General features: G+C 48.7%; 2 long non-coding RNA genes across 3 annotated transcripts in view; both read left to right on the top strand.

Moving 5' to 3' along the window:
• LOC310882378 overlaps positions 1-27,640 on the top strand; it is a 54,059-nt gene that overhangs the window by 10,954 nt on the left and 15,465 nt on the right. The window lies entirely within an intron of this gene.
• LOC310882379 lies at positions 11,470-23,767 on the top strand. Of its 2 annotated transcripts, XR_014572928.1 has the most exons (4): positions 11,488-11,606; positions 11,952-12,079; positions 17,961-19,905; positions 20,146-23,767. It is a non-coding gene; the product is annotated as an uncharacterized lncRNA (long non-coding RNA). The 2 variants fall into 2 exon arrangements; XR_014572929.1 differs by lacking the exon at positions 17,961-19,905 and having other exon boundaries at positions 11,470-11,606; positions 20,146-23,761.

Below are 27,640 nucleotides of genomic sequence, written 5' to 3'. Positions count from 1 at the left end.
AAGGGATTGGTGGCCACAGCCAATGCTCTGTGTGTCCCTTGTGCAGTTTGGCAGCCGTCAACAAGGAAAACCCAACGGTGGGCAGCGTCGGCGCTGTGGCGTGTTTGCTAATGTGCAAAGTGATTATTTACACGGCTCGTGTTTGCAGCTCCGAAGGCAGAGGGAAGAGCCCCGGGAGCTGTGTGGTGCTGCAGGAGCCTTGGTGCTGTGCTGGGCAGTGCCCCCGAGGCCAGCACCACCTTCCTGGCACCGGCACTTATTCCTCCTTTATTTGCGTTTAATGTGCTATGGCTGAATAGAGATGTGAGTCTGCGTAATGAGCACAACTGCAATCTGTTTGTACTGCAAGCAGGAGGGGTATTTTTTTCCCTCTTATGGTGCCCCACGGCTTCATTGCACGGGGTGCTCCGGGACTCGGCTTCGCGGTTCCGCATCTTCTGCGGGTGCTTTTCTGTGTCTGTCGGCACTCTGGTGTGGTTTCAGCCCTGGGTTTCTTGCAGATTTCCCACAGTAGATTTCCTTTGGTGCCCGGAGTCCTGCCCCTGGGCATGCGGGGGGGAAGTCTGAGCATTGCTGGCGTGGAGCAGGCGGTAGTTAAGGCATCGGGATCTGTGCAAGGGCCGCTGTCACTCTGCGGGGAGCATCTGCTGGCATCACTGGCTTCTGCTCTTCTCTATCACATACTCCCTGCTGCTGGCTTCATTTTTTTCATGGGGTGAGAAAAGCCCAAACACCACTTTTGGTGGTGACCCTTCTGTACCCCAGCAGAGCTCATCACTGCGGGAGCAGAGCCAGGATGGTCTCTGGGCGCTGTGTGAGTTATCTGCGGGTGCCTGCCTGGAGGAGGAGGCAGGCAGGGCGCTCTGTGCCACGGGAGTTAAATGCTGCTCTCGTGCACATCGCTGTGAGCACGTGGGGAAGAGGTGAAGGAGCTCCAGCAGCTGGAGCCCACAAAGGGCTGCTGCAGAAGCCTGTAGCTGAACGGGAGCTGCTGGCATCAACACCTGCAAGTGGGTCAGATACGTGGCTGGCTGATGGGAGGTGTCCCTGAAGGGAACAGCAATCAAAGCCTTTATCTGAGACTCAGAGGCAAGGGGAATCTCGATATCCTGCCCAGAAACGGTGAGAACTTCTGCAAGCTCCAGGAAGATCAGCAGGGCTCGCGCCACGCTGGGTGTCCGCACAGCCGGTAGGGGGGCTCTGGGTGCAGCTCCCCTGCTGCCAAAGGGCCAGGGCTTGGTTATCTCTGGCCGTGCTGCTGTTGGTTTGGCTGGGGTTGCCATCCTTGCTCCAGAAGTGATGGGTGTGGATGAGTTCAGAAATTAGAAAACGCATAATTCACTATTTAGTTTTTTGGGGGGTGGAAGAAGTCATATTTACTTGTGTGCTTTTCTCCAGCAACAGCTTTTTTTTGCACTGAAGATGGGCGCTCAGGGAAATGAGGGGCTCCTCCACAACCCCTGTCCTCCTCGTAAGTGAATTTGGGTGATCTCTCCCGCATCCTGTGTTGTGGTGGTGCCTTTCACCAGGGAGTTCAGTGCCCTGATGAGAGGAGGATGATGCTTGGCGTGTTTTGGTGGTACTGGAGCTTCCCTAGATGTGCACCAAGCCAGAGGGTCATTTGTGCCCCTGTGGGCTCAGGGGCTGAGTTAAGCAGGAGGGGAGGGAACACTGAAGTCACCAGAAATTAATTTTTATTTCTAGACCTATCTGGTCCCCAAGCTAGGTGACTTTTGGATGTTGTGCCAGGCTGCTCAGGACCTGGGTTGTAGGTTCTGCCTGAGCTCCCTCCCAGCCCTGTTTTTGTGGGTGTTACTTGAAAGGGCGCTATAAATTGAGCAGTTACTCATGTCCAAACCAATTTGCTGTATTGTCCATTTAATTTTCTCTTCCAAGACGATCAGCATTGATTTCTGAGGTCACCCTTCACTCCTCCAGTGCTGTGCACATGCACGTGCCTCCAGTGACTTCTGGAACAGGGTCTGAAGGAAGACTTCCTTCACAAAACCTTGGTTGCTTTTCTTTTTTTTGATGCAAATTATTTTTCTGATAGATCTCAATGACCTGGCAAAAAAAGCTTCAGACTTCAATACCGTCGCTTAAAGGCAGCAACAGGCTGGTGCAATAGCAAGAGCAGAGTGCAGAGCAGGGCTTGCTGCCTGCCTTGGTTGCCCCTTGGTTTCCACCATTCTGCAAATTCAGATTCGGGCAGGCAGCTCAGCTGGCTGGAGGCCTCTTAAGAAAAATCTGGGGTTTTGCAAAAAAGTATCAGCAATTTGACACTGTTCCTCCTGGTCCAGTGTTGTAACGATGCATCAACAGTGTTGTTTTGTTTTGTGTTTGTATGAGGAAAGCAAAGCTCTTGCTCCTTGTGGTGTGAGAGGTGCTGTGGCTGTTTGCAGCAGTGGAGGCACAGGGCTGGGCATGTTTTTCCTCCCCTGCTCCAGCAATGGGCAAGCACCTGGCGGTGCTGCAGCAATAAAACCGAAACCTCTCCAACCTCCACTTCAGACAGGGAAAGGCACAACAAGGCTTTTGGTCACTTTTAAAGCACAAAGTGTGGGGTTGTCACCCTGTTGCTGCTGCCTGTGCAGGGCAGAGAGGTTGGGGACTTCCCGGTGCGCGGCGTCCACCCATCCTTGGTGGGATGCAGGAGAAACGTGGGGTGGGGGGATGAAGGTGGTGCTCTGCAAAGCATTGCACTGCACAGAGGGAAGAAAGTTAAATTTAAAGTTAATTTAAAATTCGTATATTAGGGTTTAATAGCTAAAATTAAACTTTCAGGTGCTTTTGCACCTTTGCTATCCCTCTTGGCCTGGGTGCAGCTGCCCTGGCTGGTAGAGCGGGCAAACACCCAAGGCATCCAGATCTGGGTGTTGGATTCTCTTTTCCTGACAGCCCCAAAGTGTGTTCTGTCTGCAAAGCAATCTTCACAGGAAATGTGGCAGATAGAAATAGATTACTATAATCAGATTAAAAAAAATCTGAATAAAAAAGTAAAAAAACAAACAAACAAAAAAACAAAACAAACAAAAAAACCGAAACACACACACAAAAACAAATCCCTATTCCCCCAAACCAGGAACATGGTTTTCCTTCCACATTCTCTGAATAAAAACCTGGTGCAAGAAGATTTTAACTGTTAGCTCCAACATATTGGTAGTCTTAGCCCCACTTACTGGAAACAATCAGCTCAATTTTACTGACTGCATATAATTATTCTTTCGTATAGTAAATCAGATTTAAATGCAAAGCATGTTTTAATAACAATATTTTTATTACCTAGCACACATGAAGAACCTCTAATAGAAAGTTATATGAAATGCTGATTTGTTCATTTGCATTCGGTTCCAGCTTCTGTCGAAATACAGTTTGACACAAGTGGGAAAAATAAAAATAAAAAATCATTTAGTAAATAGTAAAGGCATCAATTCGCATTGATTGTCATGGCAAAAAAAAAGGTAAATTCTGACTCTGCATGAATGCAGGTATCTTTGTTGGCTTAAATGCCTACAGGTGCAGCAGGCACTGCTGGCTAAGAAGCAGTGAATTGAGTGTAAAGGCAAGATTTAATTGCTGTTCATTTTAACGATTTCCCACCTATGAGAATAAGCCTTTCTGCTGAACAGTAACTCAAGAGTGCAAACAGAAAATGGTACTGAGACCAGTGATGCTTGCTGATTTGAAGCACTTTTATTTAAATCAACCCTCCCTGTTGGGAGGGAATAAAAGCTCTCTTGGTGATCGGTGCACGCTGAGGGCTCGGGGCAGCCGCGGTGCCTCTGCGGGTCGGCAGGGGAGGGATGAGCCTCGGGGAGGATGCTCCTGTCCCCTCCATCCAGGGCTGGAAGTGCCACATTTTCCCCAGCTCCGGGACAGCAAAGAAGGGTTCCAGCCCTTCTGAGGGTAACCAGGGAGAGACAGCAACTAATCAAAGGGTGCGTGATAGATTGCTGCTAAAGGAATAGAAACCTGCCCGCACTGATGATGAATATTGCAGCTGCTTCCAAAGTGCCTCCCCAGGGCAGCTTGTGCAAACTTTAGGTATGCAAGAGAAATAACTGCGCCCAGCAGAGCCAGCCCATGTGGTAATACCCAAAATAAATAAAAAAAAGATAAAATTAAAATGATAATAATAAAAACAACCGAACCACCTCCACCAAACAAATGAACAAAGAAAAAAAACAAATAGAGATAAGGCAGTGCAGCAGAGTGGAACTGGTCTCTTATGGCTATTGCCAAGGACGTTGTGCCTAAGTGACCTGGAGGTGCCAAGATGGGAAAGTCCAGCTGGGTTCAAGCATCAGCTGCTCCATCCAGCTTGTCCTCCTCGTGTCCTCCTTCTGCCTGTTCTGGTTTTTGTGTTACGTTTGGCCAGAAATTTCTACATGTGTGCGTAACTGGAAGGAGGAAGGCAGCCCATGGGGCAGCTCTAGCACTCTCTGTTGGTCGTGTACCCAGTGCTTGGGGACGCCGCCCTCGTTGTTTCCCCTTCTGCTCCTGGCTCCCTGCAGCATCAGAGGTTGGGATCTGTGTGCCTTGCTTTCCCAGATGGTTTGATAGAACAAATATCAGCTGGGAAGCCTCCTCGCCGGAGGTCTGGGAGGCTGGAGATGCTTGGGGCGAGGCAGGGATGAGGCTTTGCAATGACGGCTTTGTACCTCGTCCAGGTATAGAGCAATTGGGGGAAGATCCTGCAGCCCTTTTGGAGACTTCTCTTCAGCATCAAGAGTAAAAATGGAAAAATGTCTGCTCGCCTGTCCTCCCAGCTCCTTTCCTTCCCGCAGCAAAGAAGCTAAGGGCTTTTCCTCCTTGGAGCCTCAAGCACCAAAAGAAGTGCAAAACGGAATGAATCACACAATCGTTAGGGTTGGAAAAGACCTCCGAGGTCATTTGGTCCAACCAGCCCCTGCCAATAGCAGGTCCCTCTCACCTGCCTCTCCCCCCCACTTCAGGAGGTGTTTTTGGAGGCTCCTCCTCCTGCCCTAACAGTTCAGTCCCAGGAAAATTACATCCCCTAACGACGGTGCCTGTGAAATGCTATGCTTAATAAAATGTGTTGCACATCAATAATTTAGCTGCTTGTGACAACACAGCCTGGTATTCTTGGTAATTAAAAATGGATGAGATGGCAAAGTATGGTAGGTGTTACTTTATTTCAGATTTCACTGTATTTAAAACAGGGGCTATCAATTTAGAAATACCATAAAAATTGAGCAAGATTGCGCTATTTTAAACATATCTGATATATTGTCCCATATATTTTAATTATTAATACGCAACACAGCCTACAGGAGTCTAAATTCTACCCACCACAAGCTCTAGGCAGTCATTATAAGGTGTTTTGGGTAAGCTACGGGGGAATGGAGATAAACCTCAGCTAAGTAATCTGCTTCCCTCCCCAGGCGTGAGCCCCCTCTGCCTCGCTCCACGTGGAGCCGTTTACACCTGCACTAAGCGGGGATAAAGTGAAGCCAATCTGAATTCTGCACTGCCTTGTCCTCAAGGTTGCATTTTACATCTGTTTGGCGTTTGCAGAGCCCGGCTGCAGCCTTATCTCAGCTGGTGGAGCCCTGGCATTGCAGCAGGGTGGTCAGATCCCGCATTTGAGATTTGGGGCTGGGGGAACGGGAGTGGTTTTAGTGTGGGAAGAGGAAAAGAAAATCAGCTGCTCCGTGCCTGAGTGAATGCAAAGCCAGGAGCTGCTGCTGAAGCCCTGCTGAGATGGAAAGGTAGGGAACAGACGTGTAAACTGAATAAGAGAAAGAGGAGATTTGGGCCAAAACCAGAATTTCCATCAGCCACACAGAGGTGCAGCATGCACGTGGAAATGTGCAGAAATTCTTGGAGCTTGCTCCCTGTCGGCAGTTCCTCGGCTGAAGTTGTGTTCTGGGGTCAGTGCTTCTCCCAGGGTCACCGACATCGGGCTCCCTGCGGTGTCTGCAGAAGGTGGAGGCTTGGCAAAGCCCCACGAGGTTCAATATTATACGAAGGGCTAAAATAAAACAGTATGTTTCTTTTTCTGTTTTTTTTTTTTTTTTTTTTTGGTCCTTGTTCCAAGCTGTGTCCTACTGCTGTGGCCCTCTGCTTTGGGATGAAACGTGAAACGAATGGGTATCTAATATTTCTTGGGGTTTTTATTTAAGGCTGCCCACGGGCTCAGGAGGTCATCACCCCTGCGTTAATTCAGTTTAGTTTTGCACGCGGGCCCTGGTGGTGCTGCTTTCGGGGCCGTGTGTGTGCGGCGCTCGGTGCGCCCAGCCAGCTGATTCCTGTGCTCTCCCAAGGAGAGTTCATTCCTGGCGTGATGCAGGTGGGTGCTTGGTTTATGCCTTCGTGCCCGAGGATTTACAGGGCTGTGCTATTAGGGGAGCTGTGTGCGCGGTCAGAGCAGGCTGGATCCCATTGCTGTAGGGAGGAGCAGGAGGAGCCCAGTCCCACCTCTTCCTTTTACCCCTTTTCATATCTGGGGGGTGATTCGTGCCCTTTCCCCTGGGCTGGCCCAGCTGCACACATGCTGCTGGCTCTGGATCAGCATGCCTGTTGCTCCTCTGAGAGCGCCGTCTGTAGGTGATGTTCTAGAGAAATCAGTACGGAGTGAAAATGGGTAGCTTTGGCTCGGTATGTAAACGACAAGTGCCTCATTATTGGCCCAAAGCTGCTTTATTTTTTATTTTTATTTTGGAGAAGGGGTAGAAAATGTCAATGTTCTGCTTTTCTTTTTAAATGGCCTCACATTACTGTGGCAGTTTTGGAAATGTATTTTATTTTGTGTTTAGCACCATCTTCATTAGGCACCAGAGCAATTCTCTCGATACAGCCGAGCACATCACAGAGAATTAATCGGCCTGTTCAGAGCTCGTATTTTCAGAAGTCACTAATAGTGATGACTGTGATGCTTCCTTCAAATGGCTTTATTTTTCCTCTAAGAAAAATAAAAACCAGTAAGATAAATAAAGGAAGTATAAGGTAAAGAGCATCCTCCTGATGTGCAGTGCACGCCTCACTGGGCGGCCAGGCAGATATCTGGGTGCAAGGCTGGAAGTTTGGCATCCTCTCTGGGCATTGGTTTTGGTACTTTGAAAGCCCTCAAATTCAACAGGTTTTATTGACGCTTACCCTGAATGCGCGTTGCTGCATTTCAGACGTTCGGTCTCGTTTATCATCTCGTTTATCGTTCAGTCGCCCGTTGCCTCCAGTGTGCTTGCAGCTCTTCCCCAGCTGACGTTGTCTCCAAACTGTTTTATCAGGTCAAACAGTGAAAATAGTGGCCCGGCGCAAATCCTCACCCAGTGCATGCCGCTGCGTCCCTCCAGTTTGAGGGAACATCATTGAAAACTGCTTTCTGAGCATGTTTTCCACCTCCTGCACAACCGCCCTAACTGTACTCCTGTGGCTTGCTTCAGACAACGTCCTGCCAGCCAGCCCCTGGCTGGGGACAGCATGTGTGACAGCCGCTGCCTGACCTCCCTGCGAGTCCTGCTGCCCTGTCGTAGCAAAAACACTCAATTGGCTCGATGTGATTTGTTCTTGACAAATCCGTGTCGGCTGCTCCTCATTGCCTTGTTATTTTTCAGATGCATGGAGAGTGTTTGTCCGATGATTTGTTCCAATATTTTTTCTGGGAATTGGAGCTAAGCTGGCTGGCCTGTAATTCCCCACTATGTTTGCCATTCTCCGCTCTTCTGGGACTTGCCACTGTCCCTGAGCTTTCAGCGATAAGCGCTAACAGCCCTGAGATTGCCTTCGCCACTTCTAAGTACCTGGCAATGAACCTCAGCAGAACCAGCTGATTTTGAAAACATGTAATTTATATAAATATCTTCCGGACTATTGCTTCCCCCTTGTAGTCTGAATTCTTACCTTCTTGTCATCAGTAACAACTGAAGTATCTGTATAAATGAATCAGTCACTTGTCATAGGGGGGCATTAGCCTTTGCGGTGACGGCTGGTAACTGAGCTTGGCTGAGTTACAGAGGAATTCTTCCCTTTGCTAATGCCTTATTACTAATTACTAACTTATTATTATTCAGGTTCCTTACAAGCTCTATAGAACTGTGTATCTGGACCTGTTTTTTTTTTTAAATATATATATATATATATTCATAAATGCATGTCCTATTTGTTTATACTGCCCATAGCCATTTGAATCAGTTTTTACAACCTATGTTCACCTGTCCTGCCTGTGCTCCAGGATGTCATCCTCGCCAGCCGCTTTTTGATAGCTTATATACAGGGTTTTTTGTACTGTTTTTTTAAGGTTCAGAAGCGGGTGGGCCTGAGGGTGGGAAGATTTTAGGCTGGAGATGGCAGGAGCGCCCTGAGGTGCCCCAGCATCTCGGCAGTGCCCTGGCGGGTGCCGGCAGCCGAAGGCTGGGGTGGGCTCCCTGCCTTACCCCACCAGCCACAGCACCTCGTGGGCAAGCTCATGGCAGCGAAACGGGCTGCTCTTCTCGAACACCTCACCTTTCCAGGTGCAAACACGCCTTTAAAATAGGCTGGAAGAATTTTCACTTTGGAACTCCTTGAATTTGCTTTGTATTTGTCTACTGTTTTGTGACACCGTGTTAATAGTACAGAACAGATTCCACCAACAACGGCGTACTGTGACAAGCTGTTAAGTGAATCACAGTAATGTTTTCCTTGCATTAAGGATGGCTGGGATCTGGCTTGCTGAATGAAACCTCAGCTTTTTCCCGTGTTTCAAGGCGTTTCCCGTCTAGTTTGCAATGAAATGCCTTGACAGTTCTCAAGCAGGCAGCTCTTTGATCTGTGTGTCAGCTTGCCTCAGCTTGCTTCGGTGGAACAAACGGGAGATGTTTTGTTCTAGAGAAGCATTTGGTGTGCGCCATCCCTGATATTTTAGAAATTGATAAGTAAAAAGCCAAGTGTTTCAAGTCATACATTCTGTTATGGCAGACTTGTCAGTCACAGTAACGAGTAGTATAAGGTATAGTGGACTTGTCAGAAAACAGCAAAAATACAAACAAATCTGTAGGACAGAATGACAATGAAGACCTCACAATTCTGAAATGAAGTTTTTAACAGGAAATTTGAGACTAGGTGCTGCCATGTCATTTCATGATTTCTTAATGGCAGTGACAGAAAGGAAGATTCTTCAAACCGCTTCAGTTTCAGTAAAACTGAATCTTTTTTAACAGAAGAACATTTAGATGAAAGAACAAAACAAAGAACAAACAAAGAACAAACAAACTGGTTCTTGCCTCCATCATGAGATGGGGTGTGACCACTGAGAGGCTATGGGGGTGCTAATGACTGGATTGTGATGGGAAATGATTTATCCTGTGGCTCACCCTCCTGCTTTACACGCTCACGGGAAGAGCCCAGCTCTCCATGGAGCTGCCTTGCTGCTGAACCAGGTGTTTCCTCACCCATACGAGTGCTGCCCTTGGGACAGAGCCAAAAGAAGGCTCAGGGCACTGACCTGGCTGTCCTGAGGGTGGTGGCACCATCATTTATACCTCTGAGGTTGGCAAGGTGATCGCATTTCTTTTACATAAGTCTAAGCGTTGCCTGTAGCCACCTTTCTGCAGGAATCCCAGCCTCTGAACCGCTGCCTGCTCGTGCCTCCTGGGACCTCTCGGTGGTTTTCCCTGGTTGGGAGAGGCCTGGAGGGAGAGAGGAGAGAGCTGAGAGAAGGGGAAACATGAACACAACACCCCAAAACAAAGGGAAATTGCCCCGTACTCCAGTTTGGTGCCATAGGAAAAAAAAAAACAAAAAACAAAAAACAAAAAACCTCTGATGTTGTTCTACAAAGGATGGTGATCAAGTAACTAATTAGTACCATTTTAATATATTTCTACAAGACTGATTAAAAGATGAACCCCACAGAACTGATTCTTTATCTCTGCTTTTTGCAGCTCCTACACGTTGCAGAAATCCACTGGATTTGTTCGATCCCTGCCCCACCTGGTTGCTTGTGCCAGAAAAAATGTGTGTTTCTTTGCAAACGATGTGCATTGGAAGGTGGTGGTTTGATGAAATCATACTCTTCTACATGTGCAGCATGCAGAAATGGTATTGATTTGACAATTTAACTTCTCAGGAAAAAAAAAAGGCAGTATTTTGGAAGTTGACTGGATTCAAATGACAGGTTTTGATATTTTTAGTTTGAAATAACCTTTTATTTCAAAATACAGGCAAGCGAGAGGGAGGAGTCGTCAAGAGCCAAAACTGAAGAGAAACATGTCAGTTGACATGAGATTTTTTTTTATTCCCTTTGGAAGGTATTTCACCATTTAACAAAGGAAAATAAAAAGATTTCTAATTTTCACCTCGGACAAAAATCCCAGCTCTGTCTTTGTGGGGAATGGCCAGCCTTACACAGGATGTTAACCAAGAGCAAAAGAGCTGCAGATACAAAGAAAAAGGGTTGTTTCTGTGCTGTAAGCCCTTCCTTACCCTTGTTTTCCATGCAGTTATGGAGAATGCTTATTTTGAGAAGCCGTCAGGATGGATTTAGAGCTGTTGTGACCTGGTGGCCATCCTTGAGACCCCAAGCAGCCCCCTTTGCTCCGAAGCCTGGCATCCTGCGGTCATGCTGCCAGCTGGATTACAACTAGTGCAAAAGTCTTCAGCTTTTTAGGCTTGGCACGTAGCGAGGCATTCTGGGGTTTGCATGGGAATAGAGATGTGGTAACGAGCGTGTGCGTGAGCATTTGTCTCGTGGGTAACCGCTCAAGCCAGCATCAAGCTGCCAGACGTGTGCTGCGTTCAGGTTATGCAGGGTTGGGAAGGATCGGGCCTGAGCACCACCGCTGGTGGGACTCCGCACGGCCCATCTTAAGCTTGCAGGCCGGCTGGCTCTGTAAGCAAAATAATAATGAAGATAATTGCTCATAATTTCCACTGTCTTGTTGGTATCCAGAAGCCAAGCTGAACAACCAGAGAATCCTAATTTCCTTGGTACGATGATGCCCTTGTCAGGATTGGGTAAGCAGTGCAAATTGGTTTCCTTTCCTATTCCAGTCAGGCTCCTAAAACAGCTCCTCTCTGCTCTTACCTTTGATGAACAGACCGTCGTTATTAATACTGATGCTTGTGGTGCCAAGGGGCTTCCGCTGAGCAGGGCTGCTTCGTGCTGAAAGGGGCACAGGAAAGCCTCCGGTGGCGCCTTATCCCTGTCCTGTCCGGGGCCAGGACCCAGCAGAAAGCTGCCCCGCTGTTCAGAGGTGGGGTTCTTCGTGATGGGGTTGTTTAGCCCAGGCTCTAGCTGCGATTTGCTTGCAAAACAAATAGCGTGGAAAAATAAAAAATAAAATAAAAATGCACCCCTCCTTTGAGATGGGGATGGGGGATCTGGGAACGAAGCAATGGCTGTGGCTGGCTAGGTGGGGCAGAGCTGGGACAGCTGGGACCAGAGGGGATGGGGCTCGTCTGGGTCCTGTGTGGCAGCACTGCAGAGCACACAGCTGCAACCTTTTTCTTATAAGGCCAGAAAGGCGTCCCCTTCTTACAGCGGGGAAGAGAAGCTGTGAGCACCCTGCTGCAGAAGGGCACGTGGAGATACGGCCGTTTGCTGGACAACTGGTGTTGGGGTGTGTTTGCTCTGCAACTGGGGGGCGCACAGCCGCTGGGAGCAGGTTTGCACTTTACACCCTTCCCCTCTATCTGCTGCGATGCCAGCACGAGATCAGTTCCCTTCGGTCTTGAGAAAAGTGCTGCGGGCTGATTGTGAGCCATCAGGAGAGCGTCCTTCTCATAAGGGCTTTTCTTTGCTATAGCTCTCCAAATATATTTAAGATCTCTAGCTCTTACCTTTGACGGTCTGCCTCCAAAGCCCCAAACTAGAAAATACGTAAGTGTGTAAACAGCCTCACCCACACGAGGACTTGTGTGCATTGAGACATAACCCTCAGCGAAGGGTTGGGCTCTGTTGGGGTGCTTCTGGGGGCCGTGGGCTGATGCACGGCTGTGTCCTGGGACAGATCCCCCCTGACTTAGACCCTGGTGCCTTCGGCTTGGTGAAAGGAGCTCATCTGATTTACGGTGCTGGGAGATGGAGCAGATAACCACAATGAATAAACAGGCTCCCCTCTTCCTTGCCTAGCTGGAGGTATGAACTCATTTTAAGTTATGCTTTCACTGCTGCCACTGTTGTTTTTTTTTTTTAATTATTATTTCCAAACTAAAAAGTATAACAGGGGAAAGATAAAGCCTGAAATCCATTAAAAGCTTTTTTTTTTTTTTTTATTCTGTGGACTTTTAAAATATTGTCTCACCTTGATGTTGTTTGAGTTCTTGGTGGCTAAGCTGAATTCTAATTGTGCTCTAGTATCTCTGCTGGCCAGCTATATCTTTCAGGCTCATATCACATGGAAGATTAAAAAAATCATCCCGATTTCATTTTTAATCTCCCTCTCACTTCAAACAATTCATCCTTTTTGTGATACCTAATTACCCAACCCCTTTCAGATAACCACATGATGTGTGTGTGTGTTACATCTGTGATCGCAAACAGAATATCCGATCCCCATGGAATAATCCATTGAGGAATGAGGGTAATTAGTCTCTAACAAATACAAATTTGGAAACATCTGTGCAGGCTTAAGCTTAGGGAACTGGACTTGGGAGCAGGTTTCAGCAATGGAAAGAGAGTGAGAAGGCAGAGCTGGAGGTACCAGGTAAATATTGCAATTAAATTAGTCAGCTTGAGGAAATTAAATCAAGGGAAATTGGAGTGTGTCATATTTTTCGATCTGGATTTCTGACTGTTATGAGATTTTGAAGAGAGGCAGTGAAGAAAATAGAAGCTAATAAGTTTTAATTCTTTTCCCAGTGACTCAGAGGAGGGCTGGATGAAGCCCTTTCTCATTTTGTGATAATTAATGTGACTCCCATGGCAAAGGGAAGTGCAGAAATTGCTCACAAGTCAGCTGAACAGCAGATTTTCAGACAACTTCTCTTTGTTTCAGCTTGCACAACGGTGTCCTATCTACAGGGCAATCTTTGCTCCAGAAAGCTGGGGGCAAACTTCTGGCAGCTGGTGAATGTTGCTGGAAGGGGCAGATCTTGGGCTCAGGTGGAGGTCGGCATTAGCTAATAAGCACAGCTGGGAGCTGGAGAAGCAGAGACACCTGAACCTTCTGCCGTCTTTTAGGAACTGGTGACTGCCAGTAGGGAGGCAGGGTCTCAGTTTGCTGGAGTTGTGTCTGGGGGCGGTTTTGGGGGACAGGTCAGAGTTGGTTGCTGATGAAAGCGCAGTGCTGCTTGCGCCCTGCCACCTCTTCCCACAGCTCACCTTGCACTAGCTCTGGGATGCGTTGTACGCCTCCAGGAACCAGTTCAGCTCATTAAAACAGCAGGAAAAACTAGGGCTTGGCAGGATAGGTGAGCTGAATCAGTTGGGGAGGGTGTGAGGGCTCCGGGGTGTCCTGAGATGGAGGATGGGGCAGAGCAGAGGGGCAAGTCCTGTCAGACTTTAAGGAAAGAAAGAACTTCCCTGACCTTTAGAGGATTTAGATCAAGCTCTTTTACTTGTGTATCAGCATTACTTATCTGACTGTTTGCCAAGGTCTACATAGGGAAAAGTTGTTAAGCATGTGGTTAGTTTAAAGCGCGTGTTTAGGTATCGATAGATATGAATAGATGCCTAGGGGCGTTCATGAAAAGGGCACTTCTGAGTTGTGAATGTGTGGATCTAACTATCCCTTTAATAAAAGGTGTATAAGCTGCAACGAGTGCCTTTGTAGCAGTGCCCATGTAGCCATAGGTAAGTCATATGGTCAAAGCTGATTTTAAAACAGGCCGAGGAACTTCTCTTAAAGATTTCTGCTTTCAGTTTCTAATGTGACTGAAGTTTATGACAGTTTGGGTACAGCTTTGGTATCGTCTTGCAAGCCAAGAGGACCGTGGGCTCCCGTTGTAACCCACGGCTCCTGGGCTCTTAAACTCTAAAGAACGGAGCAACACTTCGTTAGCAGTGCAATTCATTTCCCTGGTGCTGTACAGGAGAAAATGGCCTGATGTCCCCAGCAGATTTCAATTCAGCAGCGAGAGAAAAGGAGGCCAAAGGGCTTTACACAAAGCAGAGGAGTTACTGCTTCATTTTTTCATTATTATTCAAATAGACAACGCCGTGCTGACAGTTAATATAGAAAATGGGGCATCTCCTCCTCCATGGAGAGAGGGGCTGAGGAGGGACGGGATGTCAGAGACTCTGGCAAACCCAGAAAAGCAGCAGCTTTTCCTGTTGCTGTGCACTCTGGTTAGACCAAACGAACAAGAGAATTTGTAATTGGTATCCAAGGAGGTGTAAATTAGCCTTTCTGAAAAGTGTTACCACCAGCTCCTTCCTGAGCCTCGTTTCTTTTTGCTCTGGGATGATGTGGGAGAGGAAAACCACTGATGTACGTCTAACAGCGTTGTGCCTCCAAAGACCCACAAGAACCAAGCAAAAGTAGCATGTAGCTATTCTAAAACTGCAAAGCTGCTTAAGTTAGAAAGTTGGCAAAGCCTGAATGAGCTTGCTGACAGAGCAGGGAGAGGAGAAGGTGGCAGAGCGAAAGCAAAGGCTTAGTGTCTCCCTCTTCCAAGCACCCAAGCGGTGGCACCCAAGAGCTACAGGAGAAACGCAGTGGAGTCTTGCTACCTATGCACTTCTTTTGCAGGAGGGGGAGAGCAATGCACGGAGATATTGGGTGACCTTCTGGTGGGCAGCAAAGCAGGCTGTTCTCCCTTAAGTGTTTTATTTTCACTTTGTTTGTTAAATCTGTTGATAATGTGAGTGGAAAGGCTTTCAAGACTTCACGTCTACAAAAGGGAACTCACGTTCCTTAGATGAAGCATGTGCTGGTGTTGATTCTTTGATGTTGCTCTTGTTCACTTCTTGGCACAACCTGTGGGTAACTGTGGGTAAAATACCTGAAAGGCAACTTTGGGGTATTTTTGCACTCTAGAGGAACTTTGCTTTTGGGAAGAATAGGCTGGAAGAAACTTGAATTATTATTTTTTAAATGGTCAACTCAATCTCTTAGACTTTTTATTTTGAAAAGACCATGATTCCAAAAAAATGTGTGCAAAATCTTTCCAAAACAAGACATGACCTTGGCTGGGAGCCAGATTTGTCTTGCCCAAAGAGATTTATGTCATTGCCTTAAAATGAACTAGATATGCTGCTTCTTAATCACCAAGGTAATGAAATGCTCACTTCCACAAGGTGACGCTCTTTCTGGTCCTCAGCTGAACTTGCAGGGAGAGCAAATAGGCCCAGATCCCCTTTTAAATCGACAGCAGAGCAGATGAGGACGTCTGCTCTTTGTCCTAGTGTGGCACAGGGCAGCAGTGACGTCCCTTTGTTCCTTGCTTTTTTTATTCTTTGCTCTGGGGGAGCAAAGCATGGACTTCAATTCCACAGCTTCCTCTCATGTGCCCCTTGTTGGTCTCTGTTGTGATAAATTGGGACAATCTGGGCTCTGAGGTGGGTTAGCACCTCTTTTGAGCAGCTGAGCTGGGGGGCCACCAGCTTGGTGGGGTGAGGAAGATCCAGGCTCCCTCTCCAGCCTTGACTGGCACTTTTTATCTGATCCCAAATCTTTGCAGGCAGCTGCCTAGGTGGAATCAATTTTGGTATCCATTATGTGCTAACTCCTGCTTGTAGAAAAAGAAAATAAATGCTTGTGGGATCACTGTGGAACAAAGTGAGGGGCTAAGTTTGTTTTCATGCTGCCCCAATGATTTAATGTTAATACATGCCATGAGATTGCTATTTATTTCTATTTGCACTTTACTGCATCTCAGGTATTTATTACAGGCTCTGAGAGCTATCTCTAGCTGCTTTGAACAAATGAATCACGCATTGTCTGTGGGATGCTCCCCAGGGTATGGAGCAAGCGAGGTACCATGTTCAGGTGGTGTAGGTCCCCGGGCAGCCCGCTGATTGATTTCTGCAGTGCTGGGGATGAGCAACATCCCTGCGCTGCCGGCCGGGGCAAATGACCTGTCAAACTCGATGCATTACCTGGTGGAAATGCAAACCACATGGATGCGCAGAGAAGGCTGGGATGGTGCAGTCATCTGGGAAGGGCAATCTCGCTTTTGGAAGTGTGTTGTTTGGTTTCTCCCTGCAGGCTGAAAGCGAGAAGGTTTTCCTATGGTCTCTGAAGTTCTGCAAATGCCTCTGTTAGTTTGGGCCTGACTTTCTAGGCTGGAGGAAAGTTAACGTGTAGCGAATGCTGCACTGAGGAGACAGAAGCAGGTGAATTCCCCAAGGAGACAGTGTGCCTAAATGAAACCAAAGGCTTAGTTGAGACAATTAAATGGGAAAGAGGAGTCATCTTCATTACTGGGAGTCTTTAGGATAGGTGTCCTTTGGGAAGGATGGTTTAGTGTGCTGTCTCGCATCAGGGCATCAGAGAAGGCTGTGGTTCACATGGCTGCAAGCAGATTTTGTGCTGAGAACTGTTCTGTCCCACTATGAAAGAAGGAATTTCTGCTCGTTGCTGCTCTTCCCTTGTTCCTTGGTCTTTGGTAACTAAAAGTGGTGACATTGGGAGCAGGAAGAACACTGCATGCTTCCCATCTCCTCCACTTACAATGTCATTTCTTTGTGAATGTTTGCAAGTAAAAATAGAAAAATAAAAGATGTTGAAGCGAACCCTAGATATGATCTGTAATTAGATTAAGACCCACAGTTATGGAATAATAAATTATCTAACTACCACGGTACAGCTTTACAATGCTTTTAAGATTGATTTTTGCCTAAGGCCCTGGGAAAGTGACTTCAACAAAACTTAAAGAGATTAAGTCTGATTATTAAGTAAAAATACTTTTTTGATGCCCATTCCAGACTCACAAGCAACTCTTAACAACCCTGTTAAAAAGTGATGCTCTGTGCAACTTTGGCAGCCGCGACATTGCGTGGAGCATGGCTTGGATATATGTGGCCAGGCCATGGGGAAGCAGAAGTCCCTGGGGAGCTGGGCTAGTCATCTAAATCTGGGTGAACTGTAGCATCAGTGGGTGCAAGCAGCCTGTTTGGGGCTGGAAGGGGACCAGGAGACACGTGGATGGGTGGCTGGCTGGGTAGTGTTATTTCTTGTCAGATAAGATTGACTTGAGCCAAAGGGTCTAGTCTTGCTCTTTAGATAGAGATAATGCCATTTTCATTAACAACCCGTAACTCCAGTCCCTCTATTTTTTTTTCCCATTATCTTTTATTTTTATTCTGCTCTGAGAACAAGCAGACTGGCTGGTTTAGGACATGCTTGCCATCCAGCTCCAGCCTAGACACTGTGGTGGTTACACTTGTCAGGGTCTCACAGAATTCATAACTCAGGGCTCTTTTACATGTGCCCACAGCAGGAGTTAGCAAGTCAAATGCTGACCTGGAAATGTGATGTTGAGATTTTTTTTTTTTCTCCTCTTTCAGTCCTTCTAAATTAAAATGCATGTCCTGGTGTTTCAAGTACGGGGACTCTGCAGTCCTGCCATTGTGTTACCTCTGTAACTCAGAAGTGATTTGCGGCATTGTCATCTCCAGCCTGCTACTCCTTTCAGGCTGAGCCATGCAGGGTCTGTGGCTCACCGTGAGATTTTGTTTCATCTCCCCTCTTTGTGATGTCAATCAGCAGCACGTTTGTCCCCAGCTGCTTGCTCTCCCAGCCATGCCAAAGGAGGGCTCCTGGAGCACAAACGGGGAGCCCAAACCCTACAGGTCACTGCATCGCTCTGTGCATCGCTTCCCCCAGTCTCCATCCAGCTACTGCCCAGGCACCCGCTGTGCTGGAAGGGTGCTTGGGTGCTGCGTGCGAGAAGATAAACCCCTACTTGGAGTCTCCCATTTTCTGGTGGCTTTGGACAATAGAAATATGTGCCTGGCTCATAGAAGTGTTAACAAGCAGTAATTAGACCATGTTCGTGCAGGGCTTTGAGAGCTTGGTGCTATTATTTCTCACCTGCGGTGTAGTTAACAATCCATACACTTTTTTTCTTCACAGCACACTGCAAACAACGTTTAGAAAGAATTCACTATCTGCCACGCAGGAGCATTTGGAAGCTATTATTATTAAATTAATCCAGATGGCTTGACAAGGCCACTGCGTAGTGCATTGGCCTCTTACCTCTGGACATGCAAGAACACTCAGTCTCATATAAAAACACATTGCTCCCTATCCATCTTCACTGTGAAACTCTTGGGTCTTGCCACTGTCCAAAGCCAGCCTGGCTCACAAGAGCAAGGGGAACCAGCATGGGGCAAGACACGTGGAGAAATGGTCCTGCCTGGGAGCTGTTAGCAAAACTCATCCTGATGTCCACACAGTGGTGACTTCCAGGGTCCTGCCTTGAACCCTGGGCTCTGACCACAGGTGCAGTGTCTGACAGCTAAATGCAGCTTGTTAATTGCCTGTCAGCATTCATTACTTAAAGGAGGTGAGCAAAGCTCGGAATAGCTTCTTCATGGAAAATCAGTCAGTAGATGGAGCTTTAAATGTACAGCAGGTATCTACGGGGGTTGGCGGATCTCTAGGAAGGCAAAGGGGCTTTGTTTTGATGATGCTCGCTGCAGAGTCTGGCAGGTGCTTGTGGCTGAGCTGTACGCAGGCTGTGTAGCACCTGGCAGCAGAGCGTGCGGGAGGGGACGTGGTTTTCCTGCTGGGCAGGGACTGTTCTCCCGATCTGTAGTACTTAATCATGGCCAAGGAGTCAGCAGAGCCATCTGAAAACAAATCTTTATCTGTGTATTATTTGACATTGGCAAAAGTGACTTTTACCACCCTGCACACCCAGCTGAGCTTGAATGGTGCCTCTGAAACTCCCTGGCCTTTTCCAACAGTTGGTAGCCCCAGCAATTCCGTGTCACCTCTGGATTTGGCCTCCCCAGTTGTAGCCCAGGAGACAAGCTTGGTGGTGGAGCACTGTGCTGTTGCTGCCCTGCCGTGGTCACTGCTGCCAGACCCGGGAGAGGAGTTAAAGTAAAATAAAGGCTGTGGCTGTGAGGGAGGGCAGTGGGCGATGGAGGGGTGGTGGGGCTGCCCCACGGCAAGGCAGAGGCTGGTTGGGCAACTGGGCCCTTTCTCCTTCAAGAAATCAGCTCTGGCCTGGGGCTCTGTACACCTCAGAGCCGTGTCACAGCAGCAGTCAGGATGTGGTGCTGAAGACAGTGTAGGTGGGCTCAGCTGGGTGCACTGCAAAGCTGCTAGGAGCATGGAGAGGTGTGGGGCAGAAAAACCTTTGTGTCCTGGTGGCACCTCAGTGTCCTTGCCGGGCTTAGCAGCGGTGGTGGCAAGGCCGGTGCTGGCACCCCTTGCACAGCCCAGGCCAAAGCAACTGCTTGTGAAATGTGGGTGGTTTTCTTTGCTTGCTGGTGAAGAAATTCCAACCTGCTTCTGCCAGGATCCACATCTCCCCGCCTCTCAGGCGGTCCCATGATGGGGTTGTACACTTGTCAGTCACAACTTGCAACGCCCAGAGTGCTTGAAATGGAGAAAAGTGCACAAATATCCCTCTGCAAATAGTTCCCAAAGGTGTTGGCAAGTTTGTGGTGAGAGAGAGCATGTAATTCAGGGGTCTGTGATTCGGTGGTGTGGGATTTAGGTACAGTGGTCAGTATGCGACGGGCTGGGGCAACGAAGGCCCCAGGAGGAGTTTGAAGGCCTCGGTCCTACGCTGGATGCGGCTTCTGCCCGCGTGGAGCTGGAGCGAGCGTTTCTTTTTAAGCAATGCTGAGGACAGGCAGGTGCTAGCAAGTCCCTATGTGCTGCCTCTCCCAGAGCGTGTGGCCTTCTTCACAACTTCTAAGGGCTGTCACAAGGTGGCAAAGCCAACGTGGAGGAGCGGGGCCCTGCTGCTGGCAGCGCTTGCTCGAGGCTGCTGCGAGCTGTCACTGAGACTCCTGCCTCGCTGCTGCCTGCGCGTGCAGGGGGAGGATGAATTGCTTTTTCTGTGAGTATTAAATATTTTATTTTGTGACCTTCCTCTAATCGGATGCTTTATCTCAACCATATATTAAAAGAAAAGTAATAAAAAAAGGATTTTAATAAACGTAACCTCCTTAAATTGTGTAATTGTCACTTTCCTAGGACATTAGGGAAGCTGTAAGGGGGAAAAAATATGTACAGAGCAGTTTTTGGTGCATTGATAATTTATTATCTAATAATCTCTTCTCTTTCTTGCTATTCCCAGTTTTCTCATTACGGGTACATAGCAGAACGCCCTGTTGCTAGCAGCGGGTTGCCGTGCTCCTGCCGAGCCAGATCTGCTCTGTGCCGGTGTCAGGTGATGTCCAGCCTTCCTCCCCAGCCGTGAGCAGCTTTTCTGAGATGTAAAAAGGCAGCAGGAGGCTCAGCTCTGCGCCCTTGAAAGCCTCCCTAGAGGAGCACAGGTTGCCCCCGATGCTCTTGGGTTAAGATGCTCTCGGGACCACACGTGGTGGGGACTGGCCATCATGTGCAGCGCTGTGTCCAGGCACAATTTCCCTTCCTGTGGCTGTTCCTCGCAGAAAGGTTTTGCGGGTGCTTTGCAGCCTTGGGAGGAGGAGAGGAGCACTCCAAATGCAGACCAGGTCAATCTGCACCTCTGCAAGCCTTGCGGGGTCATGGGAAAGGCGAAGCTCGACAAGAATCCCCTGGGCTACATCCTAGTGTCCTGGGGCCATGGCCGTGCTGAAAGGAAGCACAGCTTGAACTTTGAAAGAAGTTGTGATTCAGGGGGTATAGCACACCCTGCGTGGATGTCACTGTGTAGAGGGCAACTGAGCATGGAAGCAGTGTGTGACTCTTCATTTGTTCCATTCCTTTCCCCAGCACTCCTATCTGGGCATAAGCAGGGTAGAAAAATGTACCAGAGCAGCTCCAAGTGTGGTTAGGCTCTGATCCTGAGCTGCCAGCGGGCAGGACTGTCCCCAGCTGCGATGAGCATGCATATCCTCAGGAATGCACTGCATGCTGGTGGTTTCTGGGAAGCTGCTAAGCTAGTTAAGGCTTGGGTCTGGATCTGTCCCTGTGGAGCCCCTGTTTCTCCCAAGGAACCTGTCCCAGATGAGACATCCTTCAGTTTAAGGTGACTAATCTGACTGATAAGGATGTGAGTTTGTCTTCACTGTGTCAACCATTGCACAGACACATAGAAAGCATGACATGCCTGCTTGGAGAGCTCATGGAAACCCCAAGCACAGGCTGTGCATCTGCTGCAAAAAAGCTCATGCTTGGGTGGAGGCAGAACCTGAGATAGCTGGGGATAGCAGGATCCTGGAGGAGACAAGGCAACACTTTTGCTTTCTCACTGCTGGCTCCTGGAACTGCCTGGAGGAAGCTGGAATAAAAGTGACCTGCTTTGGTCTTCACAGGGATGTGGGTTTACCAAGTTGTCTTTCAAAATGTAAAAATGTGTCTGGTTTTGGAGTGAAGAGGTAGCTCCAAGACTGGTGATATGACAGGAAACGGAGGTGCAGATTGCAGGTGTGACTGCCAGCTCCCCATATTTTAAAGTGGAGAAGTCTCTCCTTTTACAGTTTACCTTCATATGAGGATTTGTGTGACAGCTTTACCTACCCCAGAGAGCTTCTCCCAGAGTTAAATACATGCAGCAAGTCACTTCTAGATCAGGAGGTTATTAATGAAGAGTGAGCATGGGTCAGATAGCTGATGCCTGCTGCAATTTGCTATTATTTACTGCATTTGGGAACTTACATGAAAGTTTTACCATCGTTAAGCTTTGGGCTGGTCAGATTGATGGATATGATTTGATTGAAATTGTGTAGAGGGTGATTACAATAAGGAGCTAGGAAATTAAATGAAAATGCTACTGGTTAGGAACAAAATGCAAATGATTTGCTTCTGTTCTTCAAAGCTTTATGTAGGCTGATTTGCATCAGCATTGCCAGGGAAGGGCATGGTGCACAGGAAACAGAAGATTACATGTGCTGAAGGCAGATAAATGTGCTGCGGCTGTGAGTTATGGAGCAGGAGCTCAGCTTTGACTGCCAGGCAGGCAGATATTACTCTTCAGAGAGCAGAGCCCGATAGCTGTGCCTATCAAAGAGGAACGCAGGCTGGTGCAGGGGCTGGTGGGGGAACTGGGGGACCTGGGTTTTGGCTGTACCCCGCTATGTGGTCACCGGGTGCCCCATCCTCCCCCAGTGCCTGTGAGCGGCCTGCGGGGCTTGGTGAGCTGCCGGTGCTGGTGGCAGCCCCTTGGCTGGTCCTGAGGGACTGCAACCTGGCCTACACCCCTGCAAGCACTGGGCTGGGAGATAAAAGCTCAAGGAGCCTTTAGATCAGGTTGTATAGATTCAAGGTAGCCATTGTCTATGTTTTCTGAGCAATATTAACGAATCGAGGTGAAGCGTGGCCGTGATTTGGTTATTCTGCTGTGGTCCTGAGATAGGAGTTAAATTAAAACAAAGTCTTTTTATTAAAATAAATCTCTGGATTTCAGGTGAGCAGAGATGTGCTGAAAGATGTGCCTAGCTCCGTCCTCAGACTGACTTCTCAAAGTGGTTCTCAGTTTGAGATAACCCCCTGGAGGTACACAAAAGCGTGAGCTGGTAAGGACAGAGGTGTCCCAGCCCAGAGATGTCCCATTGCCCTGGTCACAGGGATAACCAAGGGACAGGGTCTGTGTGTGCAAGCTGCTGGGGCTTTGTGGGGGTTTATTTAGGTGTTATGCCTTAAACACACAGCAGGCAGCCTGCCTGATAGCTGGGGAAATAGTTGTCTCAGGGATCTGCTTTGGTTTGAAGGCACAAGTGGATCAGTGGCCAAGTTCAGACCCAGACCTAAATTCAGCTGTGGGGTGAAAGGGCTTGGACCTTATCACTGCCCAGCCTGCCACAGAAATTGCTGCCTCTGCCCCTGCCCTGCTCTCCCCTCCGTTCTTGTGATTTTAAAGTATGAACAGCCTTATTATTCATGAGAAGCTGGGATGTCTCTCCCCACCAACAAATGGGATGCTGATAAAAGAGTCAATAAGGCTAATGTTGTTTTCAGTCACTAAATTTGACTTGAAGCTGGCCTAGGAAAAAAGGAATTCATCTCTGAATACATTAGTTGATGACTGACAGGAAAATATTGCAAATGATGTAGTTGGCGTGTACGACCTGGCCGGGCACCTCGCTGTGGGGTGGGGGAGCAGCGGCCCCACGGCCACGTAAGGGAGGTTTGCGGCTGGCAGAGCCACCCTGCAGCTGGTCTGGAGCAGGGGAAGAAGTCTCCTGGAAGAGTCAGTGAGAATGACAGCTAGAAAAGGTAATAGATAATATCGGCAGACGAGAGAGCAATGGAGTAGGAAGAGGAGGAATAATCCATGAGGCAGGTTGTGATGGAGACGGCGGGTCTCGGGGGATGGCCCAGCCTGTGTGGGCTGGATCAGCTCCTTGCCAGAAGGACCCTTTATTGAGCTTAAGACTTACAGAAACAGCTTTCTTTGGACCCTGGCCCCATCTGCAGCCAGGAGGGCAGCGGAGCAGTAAGGTTCAGAACAGACCTGGAGACTTCAGGTCAGATTTTCGCTCGCTCCAGTAAGGGTTTGGTGAGCTGATTCTGCCTTGGTTTCCCAGAGGAAAGATGTGATGTTTCTCCCTCCCTTTAACGACCTGCTTTGCATGCTAGGGCTATCAGAAGACCTAAGATTTCTCCAGAGAGCCCCAAGGGAGAGCCAGGATGGGCTGCATGCCCTGCCTCGTGGACCAGGGCACGCGCTCGCTCCTGTTCCTGCTGGCTGGATTCCCAGCACATGCATTCCCCGAGGCTGCTGATTTCTTCTCCGAGCTGTGTCCCCTGGATCCAAAATGAAAGCAGTGTAATTGGATGCACCACCGTAGTGGCCAATGACAAAAAGCGTTTTTCTGAAAGCATTTTCCCCCCCTGTTGCTGAAAGATTACATCTGATGTTATAAACCAGCATCGCTCCCAGTTGGTACCACCGCTAAGTAATTTACCCTTCTGGAAAAGCTTCTTGTTATTGCAGCATGTTCACTGCAGCCATCTAGGTGAAATTATTTCTTTCAAGCTAGGAAAAAAAAAAGTCAGAATTTTTGTCTTGTATTGTCCAATATATAAAAACCCTTGGAGAAAAATGAGATATAGATCCAGACCAAGAGGGGTGAACACCCGTTGCTAAGTTTGGCTTTTAAAATAAGAGAGAAGCCAGGGGAGCAGGGTGCTGGGGGCAGAGGCGTGCAGGCAGCCCAAAGGGATGCTGACCCTCCTCGGAAGGAGCCTACGTCAAGAAACCTTGAATTATGCGATGCCAAGTAGGATTAGTGTAGGATTTATTCCTGACCACAGGTGGGTGTTTCAGAGGAAAGAAACCAAAATATCATCAAAGTTGCCTCAAAGGTTTGGTGAATGAATGTTTGTAGGAGAGGGGAGGTGTGATCTGATTGCATCTGATTGTCCTTAATTTCACCTTCCTTCACGCAAAGAGGAAACTTTTCTCTTTCCTGCAGACTCTTGTGCTTACTTTCTCTGGCTTTGCTTTTCCCCTGGGGACCTGGACGTGATGTGAGATGTTTGTAGGAGGTGTCCGGCCGTGCCTACCTGATGCTCACAAATCTGACGCTGCCCCGGGTTCTGCTTTGGGGGCAGCAACCCAAAAGCAGCTCGGTGCTCAGCGCCTGCTGCTGGTGCTGAAGTCCCCTAAATCTGGGAGTCCTCCAGGACAGGGCAGATGGAGCCAGGGTACTGGGGCCAGATCCAGAGGAGTGCAAGACCCGATGTCGATCCATATCAGGGTGCAAACTGGAAAGGCTTCTCTGGTGCAGAGATGCTGAGGTCCCAACGTCTCCTGTGCTTCCCTCTGATTTGGGGTTGCACCCTCACGGGGCTGATTTCAGCTCTGAGCCCCCAACCAGACCTTGCTGCTCGGGGCTGCTGCCCCTGGAGTACCAGCGTCGCCAGGCTGGCTGGGAGGTGTGTTGGTTGTGGGTTTTGTTTTGCTTTTGGTTTTGCTATGCTTCCGTACCAGCAAGAACAAAGGCTGTGTGAATACTAAATGCAAGTGTGTCTGCCTGTCAGGCTGTTCTTGTCACCTTCTGAACAATTGGCCAATTTTAATGCGTTTTGACAGGCAAGAGCTCAGAAAGGTAATATATTTCTGAAAAGCTCTGTAAAAATAGCTGGACAGGTGAAGAGGCTCTTCCATGGGCTCAACAGAGAGAAAACCTGCAGCATGAACTCGTGTCTTGGGGGCTGTCAAAAAACCTGTTTGGGGCTTTCCATGAGAAAGTAGGACTTGGTCATTCTGCTGGCTATGCAGGACCGTGGTAGTTACCTAAATTAAGGTGGATACTGATAGGAAAAAGAATCAAGAAGGGGCAAGACCATGTTCACTGGGACGGGGAGGGAATAGTGGGAGTAAGTAATTTTAAAGGAAAATGAACATCTTGCAGTTCTTTAACCCTTCCCGTTCAAGGACTCTGTGTACCTGTTGTAGGAAGCTGCTGCGTATCTCTGTCACCTCTGTACAAGTGCAGAAATGGAGGCAGAAGGGCATGGAAAGTCTGTGCCAGCATCTGACATGGTTTCTGAGCACCCCGGTTCTCATCTCGGAGCCTCAGCCACAGGACACTGTTTTCTTGCAGGCAAGGAGAAGTTGGAGGTAGAGGAAATGAAGAAACTGTTGGTAGCTGCCATTTCTCATGAAAAAATTGAGTGGTGTTGTCTATTTTTATAATAGGTTTTTCAGAAAGTCTGCCAGGATTGATTTCAAAACTGTAGAATTAGAGAATCTCTGACATTGCCAGGTCAGTTGCTCCAAAGGTTAATAATTTCTATTAAAAACAACCCTTTGCTTCTCACACAGTGTTTGGGGATGGGGAATGAAGGCACGGGTCTGCTCTCCTCTGTGCTCTTTGCTTTGCTGGCTGCTAAAACCAGAATTTCTTCCAGAGCCTCCACATACTGACAGTGCAAGTGCACAATTCAGCACTGCTCCCAAATGCCCAGATGTGATGGGAGCTGACCTCCCCACCTAAATAAATCTAAATAAATCTCCTCTGCCCTGCTAGGAGCTCACATGTGAAATCCCTGCAGCAGGGCCGGTGGCAGCCTGCCCTCCTAGGGGAGTATTTTGCAAGCTAGAAAAGAAAAGCTTAAAACCATCAGGATGTCTCACTGTCTGAGAAAATCTATCTGAGATTATTCCGAGCCTTGTTCCCAATCAACCCGAGGCGACGGGAGAATTGCATGCTCCTGTGATTTAATCAAGAAGGACGCAGCGTGGTCCAGCCGCTGTTCGGCTGCTGCTCAGAGCACAGTTGTGGCAGCCGGGCAAGTCCATTCCCAAAAAGCAGCAAACAGGCCCGGGGGGATCAACCGCCTGAAAAAAAGCTTAGGCTGCACCCTGCTTAGCCCCTCTGCTCACAAAACAGCCAGCTAATAACAGGCAGATCCTCAAATCACCATTGAAGGTGTTGTGAGGGAACGGCCTCACTCTGCTAACTTTCAATAATCGGCGAAGCACCAGCAATAGAGTTTGTGCACTGCGGTGGAAGAGATCTATTAAGAGTACTTTCCAAGTCTGTGCTGCTGGGGAGAAGAGTTAATTGAAACTATAGTGCTTATTTTAATTGTGTCTGTCCATAAGCTTTAGCTGGGATTGCTGTGCCGAGCTGGCTTCCCCACTCTGATGGCTCCGGCTGATGGTACAGTATCAGCAGCTTTGGATTTATTTTCGTAAAGTGCAGCAGGACTTCAGGGCCGACCAGAAATTGGTCCTTGCAGAGAGACAGGGCTGCCTTCATCCTTTCCACAGTGGGCTCTTAGGGCCGTGGGGTTTTCCTCCATCACCGCTCCCACCCAGGGGCAGGGGGAGAGGTGGGCAACTAGCACCGAGATGTGCCAGCCGGGAGCCAGGCACAGCGTGGTTCTGTGGCAGGTTTGGGCTCACCACCGCCAGCTTTAGCTGCTGGGTGGCCCCGGCTGCTCTTAGCCCAGCACCGAGCTGTTTGCCGGGTGGACGTAAAATAAAAAGGAAACCCAAGTTACAGTTCCTGTTGGGAAACCCCAGTGCCGGGGAGGTCGGAAAACAGGCTGCACGGTCCCTGCGGTGGGGTCCGGGTGGGGTCCATACTGATCTACGGGGAGAGGCAGCTGCTGCATTGTGATACCTACAGCGGTTACATTAATGAGTGAAGTCTATCAGTGTCCCGTGCCAGTCCGTATCTCCACGTCCAGCCATGCCTCCCTCCAGGTAAATAAGGATTTTGCCCTCCAGGAGGGTCTGGCTGCTGCTGTGCTGCCCAGGAGTGCTGCTCCTCATTTCCGGCCAGAAAATATCCACCGTGCCGCGGGGTGGCCTTTGCAAGTCACCTCAGCCCTGCCACCTCGCCAGGTGCCCGCCGGGTGCCTTCGTACCCCAGCTGTGCTCCTCGCCTCCCGTGCCCTGCAGGGGAGGCGACGCTGTGCAGGCAAGCCCTGTGCTCGCTCAGCCTGCGCCGGCACGGGGAAGGCAACCTTGTGCAAATCGCACCGAGTGTAAATTATCCCGATTTCAAAAGGGCTCTGCTGTGCTGAGAAAACATAAACCGGTTTTAAGGCTACACGGGAACCAAGCTTGCTGTTTTAAAAATCTGATCACCTTGAGCTCGGGACCCCTGGGAGGTTTCCAAAGTCTCCAGCAGAGCCTTGCTTTGTTTGCGTGGATTAAAAATGTAAATATATTTAGGCTATGAATGCAG

Source organism: Anser anser (assembly GCF_964211835.1).
Source record: "Anser anser genome assembly, chromosome: 16".
NCBI classification, from domain to species: domain Eukaryota; kingdom Metazoa; phylum Chordata; class Aves; order Anseriformes; family Anatidae; genus Anser; species Anser anser.
Note: the sequence above shows the minus strand (reverse complement) of the source record. Positions and strands in the feature narration are given on the sequence as shown.